The sequence below is a fragment of the Eucyclogobius newberryi genome, unplaced genomic scaffold (genome assembly GCF_026437365.1).
Source record: "Eucyclogobius newberryi isolate DKJ021-1_F unplaced genomic scaffold, fEucNew1.0.hap1 SCAF_16, whole genome shotgun sequence".
Taxonomy (NCBI): Eukaryota; Metazoa; Chordata; class Actinopteri; order Gobiiformes; family Gobiidae; genus Eucyclogobius; species Eucyclogobius newberryi.
The window spans coordinates 14,126,108-14,132,107 of NW_027315790.1; the positions used below are offsets into that span (position 1 = coordinate 14,126,108).

General features: G+C 47.0%; 1 protein-coding gene and 1 pseudogene across 1 annotated transcript in view; one reads left to right on the plus strand and one right to left on the minus strand.

Moving 5' to 3' along the window:
- Positions 1-6,000, minus strand: part of LOC140361785 (tissue alpha-L-fucosidase-like) — a 40,600-nt gene that overhangs the window by 26,774 nt on the left and 7,826 nt on the right. The window lies entirely within an intron of this gene.
- Positions 3,771-5,080, plus strand: LOC140362287 (intraflagellar transport protein 57 homolog pseudogene; annotated as a pseudogene).

Genomic DNA, 6,000 nt, shown 5'->3' on the forward strand with positions numbered 1-6,000 from the left:
GGTGCTGGAGGGACCATCATGGGAGGACAAGCCCCTACATGGGATGTACCACCAGAAGAAGACACACATTAGTGGCTTATCAATGATTTGTATTGAAAGATTTTTTTTTTGGCAAAACATAAAAATACACATATACATCAATCCCCAAAAGTCAAAAGTTACCCACGAGTGCACTCGATGTATATTCGCAACGTTGGCAAATATATATCCAGTGAATACAGGTTAGGTTCAGTCCTACCAGCCTGCTGGAAAAACCCTTGCGGTCCTCACAGTCAACCAGGAGAAAGAATGGCACAGCAATCCACTCCCTCGACGTCCTCAACGCAGGTGAGTGCAGATCTGCAGTGGCCACGCCGTCTCTCCCCTGACTGGGTCCCTTTGAACACCCACGAGTCCTCTGCGGTCCTCCGGAGCAAGGGCAGGTTAACCATCTACGTGAGTTTTATCATTTTAAAGCAAATTTTAAGTAAATGTCCTAAGCAGCGCAGCGCCGCTCATTGCTACGTGTTCCTCGTGGCTTCTCTGTGAGTCTGCTCTGTGAGTCTATTCTGTGCGACTCAGCTGCTCTGTGCACCTGTGCACCTGTGCGCACCTGTGCACCCGTGCGCACCTGTGCACCTGTGCACCTGTGCGCACCTGTGCACCTGTGCGCCTGTGCGCACCTGTGCGCCTGTGCGCACCTGTGCACCTGTGCGCACCTGTGCGCGTGCTCTGCGCGTGCTCTGCGTGTGCTCTGCGTCACGTCCTTGCGTGACAGACGCCAGCGAAGAAAACCAAAATAAAACCAAATATAACTTAACTCTTAAGTTGAAATTCAATTAATGAACATTTTTAACCCTATGCAAAATCCATATTTTAAATAATATTACAAATGCCCTATGCATTGTACAATTACATAAAAATAAAATATCCTGATAACAAGACATCAGGTTATTACATTGAGAAGGGTGCATTCTGCAATGCTTCATGTGTGCAGGCTCTCTGACACTAATCCTGGTCAGCAGTGAACAAAAGTCGATAGTCAGCCCCAGAAAAGTCAAGGTTTGAGTACATCTGAGCAAAATAGGGGGCTGGTACAACAGGTTTCAGGGAATACCCAGAGGTCACCCCCAGAACCCGTTTCTGGACACTCGACTTCAGGTAACAGTAACAATTTCTGTTTAGTATAAAAGTGTATTAAATACACTTTTATAGTGTATTAAATACACTTTTATACTAAACAGAAATTGTTTGAACAATCAATTTTATGATTGTTAGACCAAAACCAAAAATGCCAACTAGTATTTAAGAAAGCAAATGTATCCGTCTTTCATGGGATAAAAACTGAATATGCTATTGGCTAAGGCGCTTAAGATTTTTGATGCAAAACAATTTCTTTATTCCAAAGTCTAAAGAATAAAGTCTAAAGAATAAAGTCTAAAGAATAAAGTCTGAAGAATTCGTGGGCTTGGAACCCGTGCGCTTTCAACTCCTGTGCTTCTGACGAATGAAGTCTAAAGAATAAAGTCTAAAGAATGAATTCTGGCGGTAATGTAACACTTGGATACCAACCGCCATAAAACACCAAAGAAGAATAAGGTGACCCGGTCTGGGAGAGACGGGTGATGGCGGAAGAGAGTGGATCGGTGGTCGAAGACGTGACCCGGTCTGGGAGAGACGGGAGATGGCGGAGGAGAGTGGATCGGTGGTCGAAGACGTTCTGGACGGCGTGGAGGAGCAGCCTTTTCTGGCTGCACGTGCCCGAAAACGTAAAAAGTCCCTTAGCTCGTCCGAGGGTTCTGGGAATGAGCAGCAGGATGAGGCTGAAGCTATTGATATCCGGGGTGAGATCAGAGACTGTAAGGTTGTTGTTGTTGTTGTTGTTGTTTTATGGCGGTTGGCATCCAATTGTTGCATTACCGCCAGACTTTATTCCTCAGACTTTTCGTAGTCCTCAGACTGTCGTAGTCCGTAAAAGTACTCCTTCCATTGCTTTGGTGTTACAAAGCCCATGAGGTCATCACCACATCTTTGCCTCCCTCTACAGACCGCCGCAACATACCCAAAGCGCTGGCACTTAAAGCAACGCAGGGGTGGTGGAACATATGGCCTAACGTCATGGCACATGAACCCAATGAACACCCCACTAGGCAGGCACCTCCCTTCAAGAACCACCATTACCGACAAGCTGTCACATCTTACCCCAGACCGGGTCACCTTCAACCGCCTAGCGTCCACCGCCGTAGCTCCAGTCAAATTCTCCTTAACTTCATCCACAGACGTCGCCGTAGGGACACCTACGATAACTCCTCTGACCGTGTTTCTTTCAGCATCAGACACAAGAATGTCCTTTCCACCCAGACGTTTAGTTCCAATCGCCTTCCGTTGCTGAGCCGCGTCCTTGCACACGACCAGCAGCGAGCCATCTCTAAGGACACTCGCACTCTTGATCACTCCCACAGCTACAGTTAGGCTCTTTGACAATGCCACTGAATTCCATTCCTTAAAGGATGCACTATCCTGTGCAAGCTTTATGATCACCTTACAGTCTCTGCTCTCACTCCGGATATCAATAGCTTCAGCCTCATCCTGCTGCTCATTCCCAGAACCCTTGGACGAGCTAAGGGACTTTTTACGTTTCCGGGCACGTGCAGCCAGAAAAGGCTGCTCCTCCACGCCGTCCAGAACGTCTTCGACCACCGATCCACTCTCCTCCGCCATCTCCCGTCTCAGACTCCGTCGTAGTCCTTAAAAGTTCTTCTTCCAGTGCCTTGACTTCGTAGTCTGTCGTAGTCCGTAAAAGTACTCCTTCCATTGCTTTGGTGTTACAAAGCCCATGAGGTCATGATATGTCTTTGTGACAAGAATAGTTGTTGTTGTTTCAGAGACCGACCGACTTTATTCCAGGGAGACTCTTCTTCATCTTCCTCTCCTTCTTTGACGTTCGGTGCTTCCACCGTACAGCTTTATTCTTTAGGCTTCATTCTATAGGCTTTAATATTTCCACTGATGTCGCTGCTTGGTAGCCGTGCGTCTACGAGACTGGGCGAGGACAGGAGACCACCCCCACCCCCATCTCGTCACTCTGATCACTCTGACTCCCCAAAAGCAGACCCCCATCACTCCGACTCCCATTTAGCGCCTTTAGCCTGTTTTCCATATCTGCCCAATCAAGCTCCTTTGCTCCAAGGAATCTCCCTGCAGCTCGGTCTCTGAAACAACAACAACTATTCTAGTCACAAAGACATATCATGACCTCATGGGCTTTGTAACACCAAAGCAATGGAAGGAGTACTTTTACGGACTACGACAGAGTCTGAGGACTACGAAAAGTCTGAGGAATAAAGTCTGGCGGTAATGCAACAATTGGATGCCAACCGCCATAAAACAACAACAACAACAACAACAACAACAACCAAAGAAGAAGAAGATAAAGAATAAAGTTGTAGTAAATGCTAACAGCCGGCCGCCATCGAAAACAACAACAACAACAACAACAAAAACGACATAAGGCTGCTGAACTCAAGAGAAATTAAGTTCACAGCCATCCAAGGAATCGGTGCATTGTTGACTCGTTGAGAGATTTTTTCATCGTTCTCCATTTGAACCAACGGTTCCCGCTCGACCAGAAGTTCGATTACAACGGAAGTGCAGAATAAGGTCAATATAGCCTTTGCTTGAAAACAGAGTTTATGAGTTAAATGGTCCTATAAGCTCTGCGGCTAATGCGGCTTAAGACCACTCACATCTGACCAAACGCTGCCTAAATGTGCTTCTGCAGATCCAGTTGCCTGTTGCTGAGAACCGCGGGATGATGGCAGAGGACGCACAGTGGGAAGAGGAGGAGGGCCGCGGCCCTGGAGCTGTTTATCAGGTCTTTGTGCTGATGGAGAACCTATTGGAGAAGCTCAAGGTGCTGCGCTATGAGGAGCTGCTGGCACGGCACAACATGAAGCCCTTGTCCCGACATTACTTTGTCTCCAGTCCGTACCTGGTGGCTAACTCTGGGAAGCAGTTTTTTCTGTTTTCCGTGCTAGCGGCCTGGCTCCTGAACGCAGCAGGGCGGAGCTTCACCGAGCCGCAGAAGTTTGATGATCCCAATGCCACTGTGTCCAACATCCTGGCAGAGCTGCGGTCATTTGGGGTGATGGTGGACTTTCCTCCCTCCAAGCTCAAGTCTGGCTCTGGACAGTATGTCTGCTACGTGCTTGACCGATTGGCTGAGGAGGCACTGAAGAGGCAGGGTTTCTCCTTTAAGGGGCCCATTTACCTGAACGAGAGCACCGAGGAGGAGGAGGAGGAGGAGGAGGAGGAGGAGGAGGAGGAGGAGGAGGAGGACGACGCAGAGCTGACCTTGAGCCAAGCAGAAGATGAACTGCCGGAGGAGGAAGATGTGATGGACCTGGATGTTCTGAAACTGCGTTCCACTCACTTAGAGCAAGAGTCTCGACTGAAGCTTCATAAGATCCTGGAGTCCATGGTGGATGCGGCGGAGTGGAGCCTGGAGGTGGAGAGGGTCCTTCCTCACCTCAAAGTCAACATCGGCACGGACAACAAGGACTGGAAGATACACATGGACCAGATGCACCAGCATAGAGACCGCATCAACTCCTCGCTGCCAGAAGCCAAGGCTAACCTGGACAAACTGCAGGAGGATATCAATAAAACTCTGGAGAAGATCAGCAGTAGAGAGAAGTACATCAACAACCAGATGGAGCGGCTCATCCAGCAGTACCGAAGTGCACTGGCCAAACTCCGAGAGGTGAAAAAGCGCTACCAACAAGCGAGTGGAGGTGTCACAGAGAAAACCAGAGTCCTGGCCGAGATCAGTGAGGAGCTGAAGAGGGTCAAGCAGGAGATGGAGGAGAGGGGCAGCAGCATGTCAGATGAAGCTCCTGTGGTGCGGATCAAACATGCCGTGATGAAGCTCAAGCAAGAGACGCAGCAGATGGAACTGAGGATGGGCGTGGTGGAACACAGCCTCCTGCAGGCCAAGCTCAAGGAGAAGAGCAACATGATCCGAGACATGCATCACGTTCCAGAGAGCACCGAAGGACCCTTCAGATTGAGAGTGAGCACCTCCAGACTTCAGACTAAATGAGACCGTGAGAGTGCCCAAGAACCAGGAGCAACCCCAGCTGAGACATAAAACCCTTGGACAGTTCACAAAAGACATCCTCTCTTTCTATGCGAACACTGCTGGCTGCAAGTCACAGGACACTCTTTTTCTCTATTTCTCTCTCTCCTCTCTCTTCCTCTCTTTTTCTCTCGCTTTAAAAAAATTAAATTAAATGTTAATTTTTCAATTCAATGAACATACACATAATAATGATACATCTGCATAATAACTGTTTTATTTATGTAAGTTATAAACATATAAAAGCAATCACTGTGTTTTATTATCAATACTGTTTAACTGCTTACAGTAGATAAGATGCATATTGATATAAACTTTATAACCTACATTTACTCACACTTCTCTCTAAGAGTAGCCAAGCCATACCCGTCTTCTGTCTCTGCAGCAGCTGGAGAAACATCTCAAAGAGCTCTGCAATTGGAGACGCTGAGGACACTGAGGACATTTCTTGGGCTGAGGACACTTCTTGACCATGTCACTGTAGGGAAAAAAGAGAAAAACACTTACATTTACAGCAAAAATACACTTTCTACAAAGGGCATTAGTATTTCAGTAGTGTAAAGCTAGTTTGATAGTAAATACCTGCCTTTAGTACTTTTAGAAGCTTCTTCAGAGTGGACAGAAGTTGTGCACACCTCCACTGTGGAAACACATAAGATGGTCACATTTAAAGACATCCGATTATAAAATAGTATAGTCCAGTATGGACAGTATGGTCCATTTTATAAAATGCAATATATTTAATTGTGTTTCATATACATTTTGGTGTATATGGTGCAAACAGATTCCACTGTGGAGAAAAATAAACAGTCAAATTTAGTGTATCTAATGTCACCTTTCCTAAAAGCAAAGTATGGACCAAGAAAAGAGGGAAAAAAACGACA